The sequence below is a fragment of the Canis lupus genome, chromosome 22, assembly GCF_011100685.1.
Source record: "Canis lupus familiaris isolate Mischka breed German Shepherd chromosome 22, alternate assembly UU_Cfam_GSD_1.0, whole genome shotgun sequence".
NCBI lineage: Eukaryota > Metazoa > Chordata > Mammalia > Carnivora > Canidae > Canis > Canis lupus.
The window spans coordinates 7,184,184-7,207,713 of NC_049243.1; the positions used below are offsets into that span (position 1 = coordinate 7,184,184).

At 40.3% G+C, this 23,530-nt stretch overlaps 1 protein-coding gene across 6 annotated transcripts in view; it reads left to right on the forward strand.

Annotated features, from left to right (window-relative positions):
• ENOX1 (ecto-NOX disulfide-thiol exchanger 1) overlaps nt 1–23,530 on the forward strand; it is a 554,610-nt gene that overhangs the window by 118,295 nt on the left and 412,785 nt on the right. The window lies entirely within an intron of this gene.

The following is a 23,530-nucleotide window of genomic DNA, read 5'->3' on the forward strand; positions in this document are numbered from 1 at the left end:
ACTTCTTTCATGACTCAATTTATATTACTTTCCTCTGGTGGCTATAACAAAGTACCACGAGCTGGGTGGCTTAACCAACAGACCCTTGTCATCTTACAGTTCTGGAGGCCAGAAGTGTGAAATCAAGATGATAGCGAGGTTGGTTTCTTCTATGAGCTGTGAGGGAGAATCTCTTCCATGCCTCTCTCCTAGCTTCTGGTAGCATTCAGTGTTTCTGGTGTACAGATGGCCATCCTGCTCCCTGTGCATTCACATGGTCTTCCTTTTATGTGTGTCTATCACTGTGTTCAAAATTCCCCCACTTTTTTAAAAGATTATTTATTTATTTATTCATGAAAGGCACACACACATATACACACACACACACACAAAGAAGCAGAGACACAGGCAGAGGGAGAAGCAGGCTTCATGCAGGGAGCCTGACGTGGGACTCAATCCCGGGTCTCCAGGATCACGCCCTGGGCTGAAGGCGGCGCTAAACCGCTGAGCCACCAGGGCTGCCCCCAAATTTCCCTTTTATAAGGATACCTTTCATTTGGATTTAGGACCACTTTAATGACTTCATCATAACTTGACCATCTGAAAATAACCCTAACCCCTAAATAAGGTCACATTTACATGAATGAGAGATTAGGACCTCAACATCACATTTCAAAAGCCATCACACTATCTGAAGGAAGGAGACTTAACTCATCTTGGTACCCTAGCACAAACTGCTTAATATTGGTTGAATGAGTGATGACAAAGACCATAATGGCCCTGGTCAAACTGAAGTTGAAAAAGAAAAAGTGCAGCGATCAGAGGTAGACAGGTATCTGATCTGACCCTTGGCTTCAGTGAATTCTTCATTTCAGGATAGTCCAAGTTAAACAACATCATGAATGTGCTAAGGTTTTTCCTTTAAACGTAATAGCAAACACAGCTTTTATAAAATAGAGTCCTCTGTGTGAGCAAGCCGTGCCTTCTCATTTCAGGCTGAACTGCCAATTTACATGCCGCCTCTATCAGTACATCAAGATATCTTTCCAGCTAATTCAATACCATTTAAATCATACTTAGGCTATTCTTCCCTCCCAGCTGCATTGCCTTGCACTTATTAAATGTAACGTTCTGTTCCCTCTCACTAATCTGTGAAGACTGAGACAGATCTGCTCTTGTGTCATCTTCCCACCCCCCCTCACTCTATGGCTCCTTAGCTCAGAATTATTAAAAGTTCTCTTTCAAGTGTTTAGATTCGAGTGTTGATAAAATACGAGGATCCTGGTCTCCAGGTAGCACTTAAATTACCCATTCCTTAGAGATGTCTATTTAGAAAGCCCCTATTTCCTGTAAGGGTGGAGCTTTCTGGCCATGTCTACCTTACTTCCAGGAAAGGATTACCTTTTCGTACCAAAAGGAAGCCTCCTGCTGAGAGTAGTCTAAGGTCAGGAGGGATTCCCTTCTTCTTTAGGAGCCTGTGAGTTAGTACTACATGTTGTCAGGCCAAGGTCTACAAGTAACTGAGTGCCTCAGGCCCTGGCCTTCCTGAAAGCTGCCCAGCAGGTGGGCTGGAATAATTCATTTACAATCTTCTCAATCCCATGGAAGCTTTCATGTTCTTGAGGGTGGGGCTGCAGCCTCTCCCATGGCCAAGTGATAGCATTGGCCTCGACAGCCTGGATTTATAAGATGATGACAGGCAGTGGAAAATGAAAATGAAAATAAAATTCATTTTACCATTTTTCACACCGACATTAGTCCGAAGAAAATTGGTAAATCAAATGACAGATATTTATGGAGTGTGTGCTGCACGCAGGCACGGTTCCGCTGGATGCTATATAACGACGTATAACTTCATCCTGGTGTCTCCACTGCTTACTTTTCTTTTCCATTTTGTTCAAAAGCCTACTACCCTTGATTAGAGGCCTTCTATAACTTACGTGTGACTCTTCTTGTTTGGTTTGTGAGAGTGTCTGTAGGGCTTCATTAAAATTAAAACAACCAGGGCATCTGGGTGGCTCAGTCGATTGGGTGTCTGATGCTTGATCTCAGCTCGGGCCTTGATCTCAGGGTCATGAGTTCAGGTCCCGCCAGGTGAGGTGCCTACTTAAAAAAACATTAAAACAACCAAATTATATTGTCACACGATGCTCAAGTCAGAGTGATGATGGAATAGCCCTTTGACAATTACATGTAGAGTTCAGTGAGCAATTGCATTTTAGTCATTAAACTGTCTTTAAATATCTTGCTGTGTACCCTAAAGTATGTACTACTACCATTATAACATTCTAATCCTATTTTAATAGTTAGGTTATTTTATGTGTACCAAAAACTTCTCTACTGTTAAAGAGAAAAAATATGGGAAATAAAACCTCTGGTGCCTTGAAAACTAAAACCTAATTTATTGTTGCTTAGTCTGTTTGCCACTTCCATTTTGCATTCCCTAATTTCACTAATCTGAGATCCTTGAAAATTCAGATGTAAGACTTATATGGAATTGATAATAATATATTCACTGTTACACTCTGATTTTTATTTTTATTTTTTTATTTTTTTTCTTCTAAAGATTTTATTTATTCATGATAGACACACACACACAGAGAGAGAGAGAGGGAGAGAGAGAGAGAGGGAGGCAGAGACACAGGCAGAGGGAGAAGCAGGCTCCATGCAAGGAGCCTGATGTGGGACTCGATCCTGGGACTCCAGGATCATGCCCTGGGCTGAAGGCAGGTGCTAAACCACTGAGCCACCCAGGGATCCCCAAACTCTGATTTTTAAAAAGGGGACATGATTTTCTGTGTCCTTTTAGTTTGTCATTAACATGGTAGTTTTTTATACCTCCGAAATTAGAGTGTCTTTATGGTACATAGAAACTATTCTAATTAAAGAAATTGTACTTTAAATGAAAAATCTATCAGAGTTTCTCATAAAATGTTTGCACCTGAGTTAAAATAGGAACCTTAGTGTTTGTTCTGTCAAGGTTCTTCCCTGCCTCTATCTCCTGATGATTCCTTCTTTTAAATCCATGAGTTTATGTTCAGTGTTTTTAAGCTGATAATGTAAAAGCAATGAGGAAGAGCATTGGGCTTCTGGCAGAAAACTCAGAAACTTGGCATTCTCCTTGCTTTGCTTACCCTACATTTAGTTATTACTAAGCTCTTCAGGTTTCTATAATTCCTTCATATTTTTACTTTCCTTTTCCTTTTCATCTATGACCATCCCTTTCTAGTCTTTTTCTTTTGTTTGTCCCTACAACTATTCACTTCATTCATTCATTCATTCATTCATTCATGCATTGTCCTTCCCACATGTGCCAAAAGTTGCTCTGGGGGTAATATCAAGGGTTTTATACTTTAGTCGGGAGAGGATTCTGAGAAAATAATTGCTCTGATGGAGGTACACAGTAAGTATACCTTACACATGGCAAAAGGAGCTACTGATTTGGCTTGGGGCAGTCAGGAAGTGTTTTATAGAGAAGTTAGTATTTGAGTTGAGATTGGAAGGTGTAGAACACTGCCCAATGGACTAGTGTGGTGGAGAGAGAACATTCCAAAGGAGACAGAGGATGGGTGGCTTAGCACAGAACTATGCAGGGCAGGGTGTATGCTCCTTGACGTTTGAGTGATGGTGGGACACAAAGTGGGAAGGAGGATGTGGGGCTAGGTGGGGAGGCAGGAATCACATCTTGAAGGTCTTCTTATGTGTTGCTGAGCCTTTCTTCCTGTCTCATGTCTACGAGTTGCAGTTGCCTGCAGTTCATCATGCATGTGGTGATGAGGCTATGTTAAGAAGACCTCATCTCCTGCCAAGCTCTTCCCTGGTCTCATTGCTTCCCAGGGGAAGTCAGGCCTTCCTAACCAGTCACTTGAGGGTCTTAGCCATTTTTCTCTTGTATTTACTCTGAAAAATCCTTGACCTCAGCTAGATTTGCTGCATTACTTTTCATACACATTTTATCCCTTTCTCTTTCTAGCTTCCTTTTTCAAAATCCTCCCACCCTCCAAGATCTCACTCAAATTATATCTTTTATGAAGCTTTTCTCCACTCATATGTAATTTTACCCCCTCTGAAGTCTAGGAGAACTTCTGAGGGACACTTCACATCACAATCTCACATGCTTCTTTAAATCCCATGTTATTTTTATTACTTTCAGGGGACCACTGTGTGTTACTGGGATGGGCCACCCACCTATTAAGTATCCTGTCTGTGCGAAAAGAGCAACTTCTTGCATATAGTAGGCACTGCATTGATGTTTGTTAAAAGGAATGGAGAGGAACAGCGTTCCTTTAATTTGTAAGGCTCTTACAGAGCTGGAACTGAGGGATTGATTAATTGTCATATGGAAGAGGTAGTGGTTAATGTAATGTCCAGATGAAACTCTTGCAGGGCAGAAAAACTGTCAGTGGAAGGTAGAAGGATTACATTCAACAAAAGGCAGGAATGTGTACAGAAAAGAGATCCATTCTGAAAACTAGTTACATGACCCTAGAGCTTAGACACAGGAAGAAGACGCTTAGAAAGCCATTAAACCATATGTGAGTGGTCTTGACAGGGAATGACAAATGACCTAACAGGTAAAAGCACCTATATTGCATTAAGATGCTCTGCATCTTTATATGAGATGGCCTCTGGAAGGTCTGATTCAATTTCAGACTCCTCAATTGTAGATCTGGAGACAATCACACATTCAGAAATATATTTATGAAAGTCTGTTGCTACTGAGCTCAAAAGACCATAATCCTATTACTTGTGATTTTGAAAAGGGTAAACATGAATAACTGAAAGAAGATATTGATTAAAGAAGTAATATGAACAGGAATAATGGAATTAAAGTAATTGAGGCAATATTGGGCCTAATGGACCTTGTTCTCTTAATGCCTTTCTTCTGCTCTTTGTATTGAGTTGGCCCTAAAGTCGATTGGACCATGTGCACAGAAAGAGAAGGACATAATGGAAGAATTAGTATTGCTGTCTATAAAAAAATCAATCTGTTGTTCTTACAGAAGGACATCAATCAGTCTGTGAAATCAATTAACGGGATTTTTTTACATTCAGCTTATAAGATAATGAGACAAATGATGAGAAAAGACTGTATGCCTTGCACATAGTAGATACTCAGTAAATGTTTCTTGAATTAAAAACCAAATGATACCGTGGATTTAGTTTAAGAACACCTTCAGTGTAAGCCCTTTGGTCAGTTCTAATTCAGTCCGTTCCTTTTGCTTGACTCTGTCTGCAGGACTGTAAATGTGGATTCCTCAGTCTCATTGATCTCTGAAGTGAGTCTCTCACATTTCTACTGCCAAGCCATCCAGGCCAGCCTCACGTGACCTGGGACCTCTGCATGACTTAGGATCCGAGCTGCCTTCTGTGGCTAGACTCTCTGCCCCATAGTGTACTGGAAGATTTTTTTTTTTTTATGAAACATTGTTTTCATGTAGTTAATCCCTGTTCAGTTTCTCCTCTTTGTCTACAAAGTTATAGGCTCATTGTACTTCCTCCTTTTTCTTAATAAAAAAAAAAAGATTTATTTATTTATTTATTTTTTTTTTAGAGAGGGAAGGTAGGCACAAGTGGGAGGAGGGGCAGCAGGAGAGGGAGAGAGAGAGAGAGAATCTCAAAGCAGACTTCATGCTGAGTATGGAGCATAACATGAGGCTTGTTCTCAGAAACCCTGAGATCATGATCTGAGCCAAAACCAAGAGTCGGTTGCTTAGCCTTGACTGAGCCACCCAGGCACTGCTGGGCTCATTGTACTTCTGAGTTCATTTCCCACTTTATGGCTTTGAGAAGCTTCTGCATTCAATATCTGCACCTCTCAGCTACACTTCTCTTCCCACAGCCTCCTACCCAGATCCGATGGAGAGGACAGATTTGTCTTCGTTTTTGAACATGTGCAGTATTCTCGTTGGAGTCCTTCCTCTCATAGCTATATGCATCCAATTAAGAGTCAATTCTGCTTCAGGCAATAGTTATATTCCTTAAGATTGTGCATTATCAAAACCTGTGTTATGAAAGCAATTATTTCAGTGAGATAAATGGTGTTAGGAACTAGAGAGCTGCAAGTGCACAAAGTTGTTTTACCTGAAGTTATTCCAGTAGTAGTAGTAATAATAATAATAATAATAATAATAATAATAATAATAATTGTGTTTTCAATTTGTAGAAGACTATAACTTCAAAACCAGAACATCACTGAAAAAATACGATGTTTTACTGTATCTCTTTTCATAAAGTTGCAGTGCACTAAACTGGTATTTAAAAAAAATTATTTCAAATCTTTATGGCCAACTATGGTGAAAAATACGAATAAAGACTTAAAGGAGAAGAACTTTTTTTTTTTCTTATACCAGCAGCCTTCATCTGCATAAAATATCTCATTCTTCAATCAATTGATCACTTTATATCTAATAGGCATTATGCAGACTCCACAAAAGAAATGTTTATAATGTTTATTTTTCAAAGCTGTGTGTTAGCCCTTTTTCCTCCATTGGGCTTGCCTCTCACTATTCTACTCTTTTGCCTGGCAGTTTTTTTCCTCTGCATATTCTCATTTTAGTTAATTATCAATTCAAGGACCTCTTTAATAGTTAACCTTTTTAAGAATTTTTATAGGCTGTTCTGAAATAGGGACATAATTTTATTTCCTACAGTGCCCAACACACTGCTAGGACAATAAGATATATTTGTTTATAAGAGCATGCAATCATCAAATTCAGTTCCACCTAAACCCTGATTGCTATTTTCCCTTCTCCTCTTCTTCCTGAATATTGAACCTTACTGTCTTAATGGTGAAGAAAAATTGAGTAATGCCCATTTCAATGTGAAAAGAGGAAAAGGGATTGATAGTTTTCAGATTAAAGATGAGTACATGTTTTATTTAGTTCCTGGGCCTTCCTGAAATTCCATTAAAGTGACTTTTAAGGGAATTTTTTTTTAAAGCACACATTTATAAGAACAAAGAAACAGGCAACAGCCACAGCATTTGGAAATGTGGGATACAGATGGATGAGTGGTAGCTTATGGAACAGGCCTGAGAAAGCAGAATTTTAATCTAGCAGAAGAGAGGAAGAAGTAGCCCAGCTTCCACTAGTGAAACCTGCAAAAGCTCAGGAATTTTCAGAAAAAATAACCCGTTGGAAATGAGTGAAGACAGGGTTAAGATTAGGAATATTTGGTTAAAAGTTCAGATCTGCTCCCCAATTGTATGGAAGCAGGTAACTGACCCTCTTCTCCCCCAACAGAGGAATCGAGATTATTTTTTTCTTGTAGAAGTGATAAAATAGGCTTCTAGATTTGCAGATATCAGGAAAAGTTTAAAGTGGTATTATAAGGTTTTGAAATCAGGGAGATCGTATTGATTTACCAAATTCTGAGAGCCACAGCCACCTTCTCTATATCTCTTAGCCTGAAGGCAGCCAGGATGATACCCTACCTGAAAGGAGGCTCCAGGAGACTTCTCTGGGGTTGTGACCTAAAAATAAAATTCAAGGATGCTGACATCGAGGGTTCCCCCAAAGAAGAGGCCTAACTAGAACAAACCTAAAATAAACCCCAAACCAACCTTACTGTTGACTTTCTAGTTCCCTGCTTCTAAATATCAGCATACAGCCAAGGATCATTAGACATTTATGAAAAGTATTGTGAGAGACAGAAACTAAAACAGGCAAACATTTTAAAAAGCCTCTTGGAGGAAACTGAACCTTTGCAGGAAGAAGAAATCTTAAAAAAGAAATCATCTGTATCTTCAGAGAGGTAAAGTATGTATTAAAACCATGAAACAGGGATCCCTGGGTGGCTCAGCGGTTTGGCGCCTGCCTTCAGCCCAGGGCATGGTCCTGGAATCCCGGGATCGAGTCCCACATCGGGCTCCCTGCATGGAGCCTGCTTCTCCTTCTGCCTCTCTCTCTCTCTCATGAATAAATAAATAAAATCTTAAAATAAAATAAAATAAAATAAAATAAAATAAAATAAAATAAAACCATGAAACAGAATAGAATTTATAAGAGTTGGGAGACACATGTAAGCAAATGTCCTAGAATGTGGAGTAAAAAGAAAAAGAATAGAAAATACTATAAAAAGAGAAAATGTGTAGGATTGGTCCATGGGATCCAATGTCCAAAAATAGTAACACCAGATTGAGAGAATATAGAAAATGGAGGACAGAAAATTATCAAAGGAATAATTTAACAAAATTTCCCACAGCCAAAGATAGCAATTTCCAATTAAAATATACAACCAATACATTTTCATGGAATTGTACAAAATTATGATATGCTCCAGTGAATGACAGGATAAGCCAATAAGAAGACTCGGGATCCCAGAGACAGGACCAACACAAGAACCAGGAGGGCAACAGGACTAGATCCTCTGATCTAAGCTGGGGTAGGGAGAGGGCTTCAGGAGAGATTTGCTCATGATAGAGAAACTGATAAAACAGTTTTTGTGTTTGTGTGGAGATGAGAGTTGGAAGTCTGGGGGAAGCTTTGGGGGTAACCTCATGATATGTAGGAAACTAACCCAAATTAAATGTAACAGTGATTAAACTCTAGGAAAGACAAAAAAGTAAGAAAATGAAATGTAATCATAATTACATGATTCAGCTACTACTGGCTATAATGATCTAAAAATTGACATTTAGAGTAACCAAAATTGTGGAATTCTGAAGGGATGGGGACATGGGACATGTATATGTGTATGAAAGAATGCTAACACTCATCTTTCTCACTGGGAAGCCAATAGGCAGTACCTAAAATGGAAAAAACAAGAAATAGTACTATAAGCATGTTATTTAAATCACTTATCAATTTTGTCTCATTATGGCACACATAGAAACTAATACTTAATAATGCAGCTAGCTCAGAACATCCATTCGGAGAATGTTGAATAGATATGAAACTTCCAAATAGAATCTTTTCAGATTTTCTAATGAGAAACCTAAGCTTGCTTTTATGAACATTACTTTTTAAATATGTCTTATATGCCTAAAGTAGCTAAACATACTTCTTTTTTTTAAAACATACTTCTTTATCAAGATTCTAGTGATTCTCTGAATTTTTATTCGTTACTGTTAGATACTACACAAGTATGACTTATAAAAAAATTTCAAGCCATTTTACCACTATCCCAAATTTTACAAAAGTTAAAAATGTAAAAAATCAATAGCTTTAATTCTTTTCTTTAGTATATAAATGTAATACCCTGATAGTCTCCATTGAATTTTTTTTCCTGCAAAGTAATTAAAAATGATGAGGTTAAGATGGATGTTCGATGTATGAACAGGCATCCCATAGGTAGCCTGGTTGCCAATTAAAAAGCACATTAGCCCCAAATGGAGGGAGGTATTAGAAACCCTTAAGGAGAGAATTTGGGGAGATGTCATCTGTAGCTTTGCCCACCAGGTCCCTCTTCCCAAGCTCTTTCAGCAGCTTTACAGGCCACTTCTCCAGGAAGTGCAAGGGTACCTTTTGCATCAGCCTATTGAAGTGGGGGTTCATGGACATGTTTAATGCCTCCCAGCCAAGCAGGGAGTACTACGCCTTTGGACTCTGGCAAAGCTACTGACCAGTGTCACCTGACCAGAGGTGCCAGTGGCCCCAGGCCCCACTTGGCTCCCTGGGGTTAAGGAGTGTCATTACCTTGTGGCAAACTTGGAACCATTTCATAGCCCAGCAGTGTGTCAAGACCTGCTACCTGTTGGAAAGCACTGATTTCCAGATGTGGAAGCAGGGTCCAAAATCAGTACTTAGAGAGCTGAAAGCAGTTAACCTCTGGATCTAGTGGAACTTAACAGTTGAAGCTGTGTTATTCATACATCGGTATATGTACAAACTAATTAAAAGAAAAACATCTCTCATGTGTTACTATTAGATTGTCCAGACCTTTTGTCTTATCAAAGGCACTGGGGAGAAGTGCTTTAAACTCTGTTTTCATGAGATGAGACAATGAAATGTATGCTGTTGTGAAATACGGTCTACTTCAGAGGAGACAAAGTCTGTGGATTATCTATACGCTGTATTTTATCATTTTGTCTCAAAGTCAAGATAAGGGAAAAGACAGTACATCTGAAGATAGCAAACTTCATTTTTTAATAAAGAGGGAAGGGAAAGTTGAAATTAATAGGGAATATAGCTTGTGTTTTGAATCTTCAGTTGATTGTTTTCCTGTTGTCCCTTTAACATGATCCTGGGGAAGTTAGCAATAATGTTTTAGGAGAAGAGTTAGGAAATGGATAGTCACTCTTTCACTAAATTAGCTGGAAAAGAAGAAAGGCACTTGAGAATACATAGTGGAGAACTCTCTCCTAATGCAGAGAGGACGGAGAGCGTGGTCCATTTGGTGCCTTCCATATTCACAGCTGAAATTGGAAACAATGGCGCTTTAATTCGCTGCTCAGTTAATGGGCCTGCTGATTTATTCTCATTTTTCAGACATCTAATATGTCCTTAAAACCCTCTCAAGGGTTTTATACTTTTAGCCTGAGGTCTCTGTGCTTCATTCTTCCTTTTGTTCTTCAGACACTCTCATTGCCTCTCCCTGTTTCATCTTCTGAGATGTGCAGAATAATGCATGGTGTGCACTGAATAATTTGGATGAGGCTTGTGACATGTCTTGATGATGTTAAGCCACTCAAAATCCCAGGAAATAGTCCCAGCTTGCATTAGCAGTAGATTAATTCAGGTGAACTTTAGAGTCTTAATTTTTAAAAATTTACATTTTTACCAGTGATGATTGAAAAACATTGGCATTCTTTCTGCCCACATTACTGATTACAATTGCAAATACTTGAAAAAAGTGCTAGAATGACTTCTCACTGTTCCATAAGGAGCAGAGTATTATTTTACCCATTTAATGGTTATTAAATATTTAAAAAACAATTTTCCAAAAATATATCCATACCTGTATGTTACATGTGCATAAATCACAATGGGAAACATATTCTGATATGCTTGCCTAATAATACTTGCGTGGGTAAATTTACCTGTTTAAGGGAATTTGCCGAGAGGAAAGGTTAAATCTGGGGGAGGCTTCTCATTTAAGACCTCATTATGAGAATGGTAAAAAAAATAGGGGTGCTTTTGGATGAAGTCAAGATAATGGTTACTCAGGGAGTTATAAACTTTTTGCCCCAGGATTCCTGGGTGTGAGCTGGATGTGAGTCCAGGCCTTATGATCTGAATCAAATGGTGGAAAACCACGGTTAGTTTTTTGGGATGTGGGATCAAGGAAACCCATTAGCTCTTGAATTTGCCCAGTGAGAAATGAGCAGAGGTGTCTGTTTTGAGTGGAGATTCAAAGGAGAGCAGGAACATACTATGGGGAGGCACAGTGGAACAGAACTGTTGGTCCCACTGTCTGGACAGCAGAGGCCACAGCAGACAGGTTTAAGGCAAAGGAACAGGGCCCAGCTGGGAAGATGGAGAGTCAGAGAAAGAAGAGAGTCAGCCAGTGGACTTTTAAATCTGGGGCTGAAATTTAATTTCAGAAGAAACATTTGGAATATTTGGCAACGAGTGACATGATCAAATGACATTTGGGAGAGATGGTTCTTGCTGTGGGTTATAAAATAATTCAGAAGAGGAAAAGGCTGATGCATGATGAAGGGCTGCATCTGAGGAAGGAAAAAGGAGAAGGAGTTGGACTTGGTGACAAGATTCACAGAGAAGACAGAAGAGAAAGAGAAGTTACAGATAACTTTCATTCAAGACAGGGCTGCTGCCTTGGAGGCCTTGGAGAACCCCTCCAGTCCCTAAAGGTCCAAAAAAAAAAAAAAGGCAGGGTATCCAGAAGAAATGTCCAAATGCTTTCTGGAATGTGTCAGTTCTCTTCTGAGCTTGCAAGTCATGGAACAGTGGAAATGGAACAGATTTCAAAAGACAGGAATTTGTTAAAAGTTGATCAGTTCTCATTTGGAGGTACTCTGACCCTACTCCTAATTCCATCAGTTCCCGGGAGACCCTACAGGCAGCAGTAAATAAAGGAGTGTGCTGAGAGTTAGTGGTCAGGGAAGGGAACACAAGCCTGCAGATCCTCTGTGCATACACAGTAACTGGATCTGGGTGTGTGGATAAGCATTCCGTGTCACAGAGAGAAGGGAAGAGCAGAGGCTTGGAAGCAAACATTGTGAATGCTTTGTGAGAAGGCCAAGGGAGAAAAGAAGCCAGAGAAGGAGCGGTCAGGGTGGCGGTAAACCCATGAAATTGTTTGATCTAAACTTGAAATAGAACTAGCTTCATTAGAGCCGACAGTATGAATTGGGCTTTTAGGTCATGAATTAGGGGACGGTGCTGTTCCCCAAGACTGAGCATCCACAGAGAATTCACAATAAAAATACAGCAAGGCAAGTCCCAAAACCGACATGGCCAAGCAGATGTTCAGCTGCCAGAGAGATTTTCATGAGCCCTTACCCTTTTACAAATCCAGTTCACTCTATTCTTCCTAGATTGAACCATGAAAATTCTTTAAGTGGGAATCAGGAATTTTTTCAAGAAAACTCTGTGCTCTACAGGGGTGGAGCTATTGAAACAGTTGGGCGAAGATGGTCAAAAGGTACAAATTTCCAGTTAAAAGACAATTAAGTCCTGGAAATGTCACGTACAGTGTGGTGACTATAGTTAACAAAACTGAATTGTGTCCTTGAAAATTGCCAAGAAAGGAGATCTTAAAAGTTCTCTTTGCGAGAAAAGAAATTTGTAATTATGTGTAATGATGTTAAATGGACTTATTATGGTGATCATTTCACAATATATACATATATTGAATGATTATGTTGTTCACCTAAAACCACTGTGTCAATTATGTATCAAATTTAAAAAAGAGAACATTCACTTTTCCATTGTAATTAAGATCAAGCAACACTCACCTATCCACCGGGATGGATTGTAATACTGTACACGTTGTTAGTTCTAAACTGGAAATGCTTTTGAACCTTGTGTCAGGCTTTTCCAGAGAAACCAAATTAATAGATACACTTATATACACGTGTGTGTGTGTGTGTGTGTGTGTGTGTATGTATATTATGTAAGAAAAGATTTATTTTAAAGAATTAACTCATGTAATTGTGGGAGCTGGCAAGTCTGAAACTCATAGGGAACAGCAGGAATTGATGTAGCCTTGAGTCTGGAATCTATAGGGTCAGTTGACAGGCTGGAAACTTAGTCAGAATTTCTAAGTTTATAGTCTTCAGATAGAATTCCTGCTGGAAACTAGTTTTTGCTCCTAAGGCCTTCAACTGATTAGAAGAGGCCCGCTCCGATTATGCAGGGTTACCTCCTTTACCTAAAGTCAACCGATAAATAATATTCATCACATCTACAAAATACCTTTATAGCAACATCTGTACTAATGTTGGACCACATAACTGAGCACCGTAGCCCACCAAGTTGATGCATAAAATTTTACCATCAGAAGTTTCTTATTTTTACTACACCAAGAGAGCAGAGTCAGCCATACTTTGCCTCATTTCCTCAACCTAAAATCTTTACACTGGAAAAAGATTCCCTTGAAATCTTGTGATTCTATGGTGGCAGTTTTAGGAGTACCTCTGTTATGTTGAATTATTTTAAAAATTTTGTGTGAATAGCTGGGCAATGCCAGAGCACCTTTATTCTGGTCCTACACAATGCCACATGATCCTACCTGCAGTGCTTGGTGAGTGAGGTGGGCATGGGTGTTATAGGTTATTGACTTCTCAAGCCCTGCGGCGAAACTGCTCTGCTGGCTGTGTGACAATCACGTGGGATTTGGGGAGTTAATATTTTCTGGAAAGAATTTTAATGTTAGAATTTACTGTCTTTTGCACATATAAATTTAAAGCCTTAATGTTATGCTCTTCTGGTTATTTGCATTTAATATGCATGCAAATTCACAATGTATACTATATGCCGAGAACATAATTTATAAATCGGTACTTTCCCTGGTTGTTAGCAATTTTGGCCGCTTTAAAAATTAATACTTTGAAGAAATATATGTTTTCAAATTTATATGTAGTATCTTTAGTTTCCAAGAGAAAAATATGTAGTGCATTCTCAACTGGAAAGGTAGATCTCTGCTCCAAGGTTCTCTGTGTTTAAAGAAATCCTGCATAATGCTAAAGGTTAGATTATTTTTATTTATTACCTTTCCTGTGAATAGGCTTGGATTAGGTGTTGCAGATGTTTGTTTCCATTAGGAGCCTTGGTAAAGCATGTGTTTCTGAAGCATGATTGCAACCTGCAGCGTTCTGGGACAAATGGGGGGGGAGTCATTTCAGCGGATAAACACCCCTCATATAACAGAGCAGCATATTGTACTTTTAAGTGGAAGATCAGGTCTGCACTTCATAACCAAGAGTGGAGGAATCACAGAGACTCTGTAGCCTCCCTGGCCGCCAGTTAGGCCTGTTGTCTTGGCAACCTAAACACAGCCATCAGCCCTCTCCTCAGGCGGGGAGCTCCAGTCATCCTTGACTCTACCATGACCTTTTCTTCTCCCCTTCCAATCTGTCGCGGGTTCTTCCAAGCAGCTCCCAGGCAGCTGTGGGTTTTCTCGTCATTGCCCGTCTCCAGGCAGCTACCGGGTTCTGTTCCTTCCCCTTCCCCTTCGGGGGTTGAAACCTCATCCCCGGCCCGGTGGCTTCTCAGCTGCTTCCCTCCCTCTTCTGTCTGGCTCACACAAGGCTTCACAAACCTTCCTTCCCACCATGAAAGAGCATCCGTCAGTTTAGCCCACGTGGTGGTTCAGCAGCCCTAGAGAGGAGTTGTGTACTGTCTGAGCCACACATCTTCCTGGACTCTTAGCCACCGTCCCCACACCCCCACACACATACCTTGCCGACACTGTGGGCCACTTGACCTGAGTTGTCTCCATCCCTTTCAAAACCAGCCCTCCTTAAGTGATAATGAGCAGAAACTGTAGCCGAAAAGTTTTATTGGGACTGCCACCAGCACCACCATCACAGTAAATACCATCAGTAACCCCTGTGCCAGCATAGTACCAGTAGCTGCACAAAATGGACTAGTCCAGCCTGTGGGCATGGACTCAAAATGCAAGTCAGGGCTTCTGTGTGTTATTGGGTAGCCTGGCAAAGGACACAAGATGGGATAAGACTCCATCTTGGCTCTGGTCACCAAAGTGTGTGTTCTTGGACACAGCTAAATCTGCCAGGCGAAGGGGTGACTTCCTACCCCCCGCCCCCACAAAGGCAGCTTCAGCTAGCCAAATTATACAGAGACAAGAACATAAAAGGTACTATTTTCTAACCCATTTGGGGGCTGCAAGGTCATCATTTATATCATTTGCAGTTGGGTACCCTATACGCTCATAGAGGCCTTGACTTATGGTATATATGGGAAAATCAAGAAGAAACAAAGTGAAGTTTTCTGTTAAGAGGGGAAAACATTAAAAGGAAGACCAACTCTACTCCCTCTCCTTTACAAACCATGAATGGTGGGGAGCTTGCTTTTGCTTTTGAATTTTATGACTGTATTTCATAAATCCGATGTAAGTGCCAAGTGAAGATAATTTTGTGATAATAAGAACATGTAGACAAAATATGCCACAGCGGCTTCTCTTTCCTTTCCTCCTCACCTGTCTCCTTCCCGCCCCCCTCCTCTTTTCCTTCCTCCTCTTCCTTTTTTGAAAATGAGCATAGCACCTAATAAATGTGTAAGATATCCTGCATGACTCGGAGATGCATTTTTACCAGGCTGGATTGTCTCTTGGGTAACTCCAACTACAAGATCTCATGTGCCCTGGGCAGAGTGGCTTCTAACTGTCATATAATGTTTAAGGACATGGAAGCTACGTGCTTGATTTACATAGAGCTCAGGAGCCCTGAGTCTAAGAACTGAACACTTTTGGAGTTCAGACATGTACTGATCCCTTCCATGGCTTACGATTCCCCAGAAGAGGCTGGGTGGAGGGAAGTGATGGGATCCCTGAGAGAAAGCCATGAGTGAAGAAATCTGCCAGAGTGGAGCAGACTGAGCCATAGATCTGGATGTTTGAGGGAGCAGTGGTTCCAGGCACCTGCTCTGACCTAACTAGCTTCCCCTTAACTCCCCTTACCAAGAATAGATCCCTCCTCACAGAGACACAAACGAGTATATTATGGCATAAATGAAGACTGTGACATAAAGCTGGGGTCAGCAAACCCTAGCCTTGGGACAGATCCAGGCTGCAGCCTCTTTTTATAAGGACAAAGGGCTAAGAATTTTTTTCAAATTTTTCAATCACATAAAGAAAGCAAAGAAAAATGTGCTACAGAGACAATATTTAGGCCTTTGAAGCCTAAGATACTTATTATCTGGCCCTTAACAGATAAAGTTTGCTGTCCCCTACAAAGAACTGATTGGCAAAATGGCTCTTTTTTGGTGGCCCCCTTTTCAAAGAGTAAGGCCCAAGAGTAGAAATTTTGGTCTCCCTGATGACTTGGGCCTTGAGGCTGATGTTCTAGAGGAAGTTATTTGCCCAGAGAGTGTTGTCAGCGGTGTTGATTATGACTTGTGGATGGCAGAGTGACAGGTCAGTGGAGCAGAAGAAAAGCAGAGAAGAGGAGGGCTGTCAAGTGGCAGGCCTTAGGTCTGTTTGTGTGGGAGACATCCACTCCCGCCACCACCAGGGCATCCCAGAGGGACTGACCGAGGAGAGGAATCATGGGTGCAGTGTAGAGAATTGGGACTCCGTCTGTTGCCTTAAGTCAACCTATTTGCAGCACCATGAGCGAGGAGACTCCGGGGGTCTTTTGGTTTATACTTATGTTCTATAGTCCACAAGGTATGTCTCATTTTGTAATTGTGAGAACCACCAGACAAGAAGGATGTTGCTTTTGACCTCAATTTATAGAGAAAAAATGCACTGATGCTTGGGCAGAGATGTGTCCTGTTCAAGGTCATATAGCTATTCTATGATGGAGATGGAAATGAAACCCAGATATTCTGGTTCTAAGACCCGGGCACCATTCTCAAGAGTCAGTGAATTATCACTGTGACCTGTTCTCTCTGCACCCCACCCCCCAACACAAAAACCTTCTCACTTAATACAAAGTCTATTTCTAAATTCATTATGTTAACATATAAAACAACAGAAATGATGGCATAGCCTTAGAAGTGGCTGATTTTGTGTACCTCAGCTCTGCCGTCTTCTCAATGGGGAGGTAGACGTAGAAGAAACCCTTCTATGACTTGAATGAGGTAATTTGCACTGGTGTATACATACACGGGGCGTATGAGGTAATTTGCACTGTTCTGGAAACTCTGGGTCGAGACAGATTACTTGGACATTCAAGTTTGACCTTCATAAAGGAACAATTGTGAGAAATAATTGATGACACTGTGACAACAAAATTTGGAGTTGTTTTCACTGTTTTGTGATACATGTCAGAGCAAGACATTATGTAATAGATAAATTGAGTGACTTGTTCTGTGTGTGGATATTTTAGATATTTTAGACCATCGTTCCTACATGATAGGACAGGAGAGAGGATTTTATGCATTTGGCCACCACCTACATACTTTGATATTTTGTCATAATGAAGAGTGCATGGGAGCCAGCTGTGATCTGCACAGGCTGTGTAGCTCTCCATCTAGATCTAAACCTGAGCGATGGATTTAGTCCTGGGGCCAGTGTCGCACATACAGGCAGCCACCAGCCCCCGGGACATCCATCACAGAATAGCAATCTAGCTGTCTCCAGGAGTCTAACCACATCCATATACACATAAGGAGAGCATTCTGTGCACTCATGGAGAATGATACCAGGGGCCCCGGGATAATGCTGCCTTTACACTGCTCATAAAATATGTTAAAAAATAAAGCCTTAGAAGTCATGCCCCTGAAGAGTGAGGACAGGAAAATGAGCGTAGCAGTTCACACAGTGCACTTTTCCTTGGAGCAAGAAGTCCTGTCAATCTCTCCAAGAGGGTATTTCATCTCTTACGGTATCCTTCAGAAGGCCAGGTCTGCCGTGGGTTACTGGCTCAGGAGCCTACTTGGATCTTTGTCTCCCTGGCTTCCTGTACTTTTTTTGGATTTCAGCTAAATTGTCATTTCTTAGAGAGCCTTCCTCCCGCCCAGCCTGCGACTTCCTTTCCCCACAGCTCTGCCTCTGGTGTTCCCTGTCATTGTGCTGTTTTATTTCCTTCATAGCACTTATCACTGTTTGAAGTTGTTTTATTTATTTATTGGCCTGTTTAGTGTCTCTCTGTCTCTTACCCCTGGAATAGAAGCTCCATGAGAACGGAAGCCAACCAGGACTCTCTAGTCTACCGTTGTTTTCTGTAGCACATAGAACTGTGCCTGGCCTACGGTAGGTGCTCTGTAAATTCACTGAGTGAATCAATAAATGAATGAATTAGTGGGTAAATATGTGCTTTCCTGTTGCTTAATCCCACAGAATAGTGCCCAGAAACTGAGTAGTGGTCTTTCCCTGATAGAATAATCCGAAGAAATTAGTTTTCTATTGATGCACTAACAGGTGGCCATAAACTTAGTGACTTAAATGTACTGATTTATTATCTTGAAGTTCTGAAAGTCAGAAGTTCTAGCACAAGGGGGGTTGGGCTAAAGTCAAGGTGTCAGCAGGGTTCCTTTCCTTCCTGGAGGCTCCAGGGAAAAATTTGTTTTATTGTCTTTTTCAGTTTCTAAAGGTCATGCGCATTCCTTGGTTTGGGACCCCTTTCCATCTTTAGAGCCAGAAAGGGTGGTCAAGTCTTTTTCATGCTGCCATCTCTCTGATTCTCTGTAGTTAAGAGTTAAGAACTCATGTGATTAACTTGAAATTACTTGTATCATCTGGGAAAACCTCTCATCTCCATGACCTTAATGTCAATCAGTCCTGTAAAGTCCCCTTTGCCATGTAAGGTAACGTATTCAGGTTCCAGGGAATAAAATGTGGACATCTTGCAGGGGGAGGAGGTATCATTATTCTGCCTACCACATGGATTTACTCACAAAAGAGTTGGAGGGATGGTCTCATTTTTCTTCTAGAATATATATTGTGAAAGAAATAATTTCCAAGTCATTTATTCATTCAACAAGTATTTCTAGAGCTTGTCACATTTTCCGTGACGGTTTTGTTTCTGGTGACAGAGTGGGCCAGGCTAGATTGCTTTTTTTGTCAGGCTGGGAGACCCTGGAGAAGTTCCCCTGAATTCAGAACCAGGCCTGATAGTTGGAAATTAGGTTGCTAACCAGAAAGAGATCAATGTGTCCAAAGGGGACTCAGAGCAGCTGTAGTAGTGGTGACAGTGATAACAGATAACACTGGTGACAGATAACATGAATTGAATACAGGCCTGTTTTGGAGTAATTTATTTAATTTATGTAATCTTTACAGCAATCCTATAATAGAGGTACTATTATTTCCTCCATTTTACAGATGATGAAACTAAAGCACCAATAGGTTAACGAAATGGTCTAAAATCACATAGCCCATAAGTGATTGAGCGAGGATTCAAAATCCCAGGCCATCTGGCTCTAGACTCTGCTCCCTAATCACTGTACTATCCTGCCTTCCATGGGGCCAATTAAAGAGTGGTCAAAGGAGCCCATGAGAGGACTAAAGTGGGTACCAGGGAGCAGAGCTTCAGTTTCTGTGTAGATATGTGTGTGTTTGGTTGTTATTTGGACCTCATGATTTCTGCCTTGGAAGCATAGGGAAGACCACACCGTGTGTCAGGCACAGCCACTTGACAGTGGGGAGACGTGAAGATGCTGTCTGTACTCAGAAGGATGCAGAACCTAGCAGCTCACAGGCATTCCCTGTTGAGGGGTTGGTGAGGGAGTCATTATGTGCTATACGACTTGCGGAACCATCTGTTGGGCTTCTGGGTTTCATGAAGTACAAAGACTCAAATGGTAGAGAAGAACAAGTCAGAAGCCCCGAGTTTATCTGTTCATGTCATCAAATCTAGGTCTGGGTCAACTCATGGAGCCTCTGTGAAGAAAAAATACAAATTCTGTTCGTCTACATCTCCAGGGTAGGAGAAAGATCAAATTATTATTGTGAAATACTCCATAAATATTGGTTATTACTGCCCATATGCCTAGACAACAAAGTGAGGAAAAGAAATCTGCATGAGTACCAAAATTTGCCTGGCTTGTGTTGCCCTGGGGGTAAACTTGGAGAATGTGAGCAAGATATGATATCTTCTTCTTCTGGCCTCTGTGAGAGAGACTGATTGATGGCAGGGATTTACAGGTCAGCCTGTAAAAGCATGCCATCAATCAGGGCGTGAGAAGGATATCTTGTTTTTAGTGTGTACAGACCCATGGTCCTGATGGCTCTAATAACCCAAAGGTGGTCATCAGAAAGAGAAGCTCCCTCCATTTGTGTCCACCTGCACCCCCCGCCCACATTTTAGTAGCTATCGTGTGGCCAGACAGTTCCAAGAATTTCTTGCATTAAAGTGGAATTCTTTAGTGGGTTTGATGCAATTGAGCACAAGTGACAACTGTTGAGTTCCAGGCTTCAGAGGGAGGTGCAAAAATTTTACCTTGGAGTTATTGAGCCTCTTAAAATACTTATTCAAATAGTATTACACAACTGTCAAGAGTTGCAAAGGCTTTTAAATTTGCCCTTACTTGGGAGCTTATAGGTTAGCTTGCCCCCATTTCATCTATGCTGGCAGAAGACATGAAACTCCTGGGTCAGATGCAAAGGACTTTATTCCTCATGGCGCAACTTCCTGTTGCCATTTGTTTCCTTTGTCCCCCAGCTCCTGGAGGGACAACACAGAGCAGGCCTATGTGGTGGGTCTGTGTCACAGCTGAGGAACACAGAGTTTAGGAAATCACCAATCTTAGAAAGAGTTACTGGGCAAGCAAACTTACCCAGCTTTTATTATCCTGGTCAGGAAAAGAATCTGTCCTGTGCCAGAGGGAGACACTGTCTTTATCCTTCCAGGCTGTTTGCTTCACGCACATCCTTAAAAAGATAGCCTGGAACAAAAGGTATTGTAAGACAAGGAGCAAAGCCCTCCCATTAGAAACTAATACGTAATCTACTGAATTCGTAATAGTGACCTATAAAAGGTATTTGTCTTTAAATGTACAGCATTGTATCAGTGAGTGGATATAATCTGAATTCCGTTTGAGAAAAGAAAAAAATCCATTTCTAATTCTCTTCGCTTGTGAGTTCTACTCAGTATTTTAGGGTGGTGATCCAGCCAAACTTGTTGCTTAAATAATTACCTTGGAATTCAGAACTTCTAATGAATTGGTAATTAAATGATATTTTAATTAAAAGTTGTTTACATGGAGTGTGCAGAGGGCATATGGTTGATTATCTCTTCGATCAGCTTTGGTTTACAGGAGTAACAAAAGTAAGAGTTTTATTCTTTGACAATGGATGATACTGTTAGGAGTTTATGGGAAGATTTTTGCTTAGAATATGACATGCTTTTTCTTTGATTTCAATGATAAATTTTCTAGGAAAATTCTGATTGGGAGAATTCTTTTTCGATGTACAAGTTTCTTTATGTTTGATTTTTTTTAATTCCCCAAATGTGTTAAATTTTATTTTTGGTCACGCTTAAAAATGATAGACCGATCATTGCCTACTTTGTATGTGGTCAGGGATAAATTGAACCCAAATGAGACCCATGAGATAATTAAACTTTGCATATTTTTAGGTTTAAACTTGATAGAAAGGACCCACATGGTGTTGTAAATATCAGGAAATTCAAGGACCCACATTCTGCTTGGCAGTTGGTGTAGTGCTATGAACATGGCTTTAAATGCAGCTGGATCTGGACTGAACTCCAGCTCTGCTAATTTCTAATTCTGTAATTTACCTAAAATATCTGAGCCTCAATTTCCTCATCTAAAAATTGTGGATAATGACTACTGCTTGGTAGGAGAGTTGTGCGGCCTAAATAAAATAAGTTATTCAAAGCTGATACATCCCTTTAAAAATTTAAAGGGAATATTGAAGTCAGTTCAGGACCAGTATGAAGGTTTTTTGTTTTTTGTTTTTTTGTTTTTTGTTTTTTTTTGATTACTTTCAGCCTGGGTGAAGCTTTAAATTCTTAGTTAAATTCCTTCTCTAAAGTACTCATTTATTGTCTATTATTTTTCCAGTTATCTAGGTGCATTGGGGAATTAAAATCATCCTTTAAAAATCATCCCATGGATATCAAAAGCTCGTAAATTGCTAGATGCTAATGGGAAAGTCAAGAATCTGCTCCAACTTATTATTGCAGGCGTACAGAAAGCTACCTAGGGAAAAGTAAGGGTTGGCTTAAATTCCCCAAATAAGATGCTTTGCAGATTTCAAAATATGTCACTCACTATAAAATTAATTCAATTATTTACCAGCCACACACATACTAATCAGGGTTGAAAGTAAGAAAGGCCACAGGGAAGAATGAATGGTTACCTTTCTATTACTAGTGCTGGTAGTAAGAAATAACGGCAGCTCACATGTGTTTGATGCCCTCAGTTTTATGGGAAATCAGGAGCTGAATATTTAAAAAACTAATTACAATTAATTAAGATGACTAGAAGAGCAGTGACAGTTTGGGATTCTATTTTTATCAATCTAATCAATCTCTCCAATGAAAAGTAGCAGAGATATTTTAGATTTGACAAACAACTTAAGAGCTTTGCAAATGGGAATGGAATGAGAAAGAACAAGCAGTGGGAGTTTTAGGTAAAATTCTATACTTTTTAAAACAAGCAGCTACTATGCTCTGAGTATAGAGGTGGCCAAGACTGAGGAGATAGGGAGCAAGAGAGGGGAAAGTTGTATGTCAGTAGATGGAATGATGGAAAATAAATGATAAGGCACTTGCTTCCTCCTAATGTGTAAATCTCTACTCACTGCTGCCATGTAGACAAAAGCACTTTATGACAAGAACAGCCTTTATACCAAAGGTATGTGTATACTATGGTCCCCCCCCCTTATCTACAAGGGATACGTACCAAGACCCCCATGGATGTCTAAACCTCAGATGATACCAAATCCTATACATATATGCTATGTTTTTTTTCCTATTCATGCATACTTATGGTAACATTTAATTTATGAATTAGGCACAAAAGAATTTAACAACAATAATAAAATAAAACGGTTACAACAATATATTCTGTAATAAATGTTATGTGAATGTGGTTTCTCTCAAACTATTTTATTTTACTGTCCTCACCCTTTTTTTTTTTTTCTTGTGATGATGTGAGATGATGGATGCCTATGTGATGAGATTGAAGTGAGGCGAATGATGTAGGTATCGTGATGTAGTGTTAGGCACTCATGACCTTCTGGTGATACATTAGAGGGAGGACCATCTACTTCTGGACCATGTTGACCACAGGTACCTGAAACCAGAGAAAGGAAAACTGTAGATAAGGGGGAGTTGTCATATTTAGCCAGTGTGTCTTCAGATTCTATATAAAATGTTAAGGGCTCCACTTGGTAGAGATTGGGTTAAATATTGATTTCTGGCTAAGTACATACTATTACCACATGCCTACACTTTTGAGACAGTAGCTATGCTAAGGGGGAAAAGGAACAGTTTGCAAGATATATCAAAGCTAGTCTCAACTGGGTGTTAATGGGGGTAACTGGATGATCA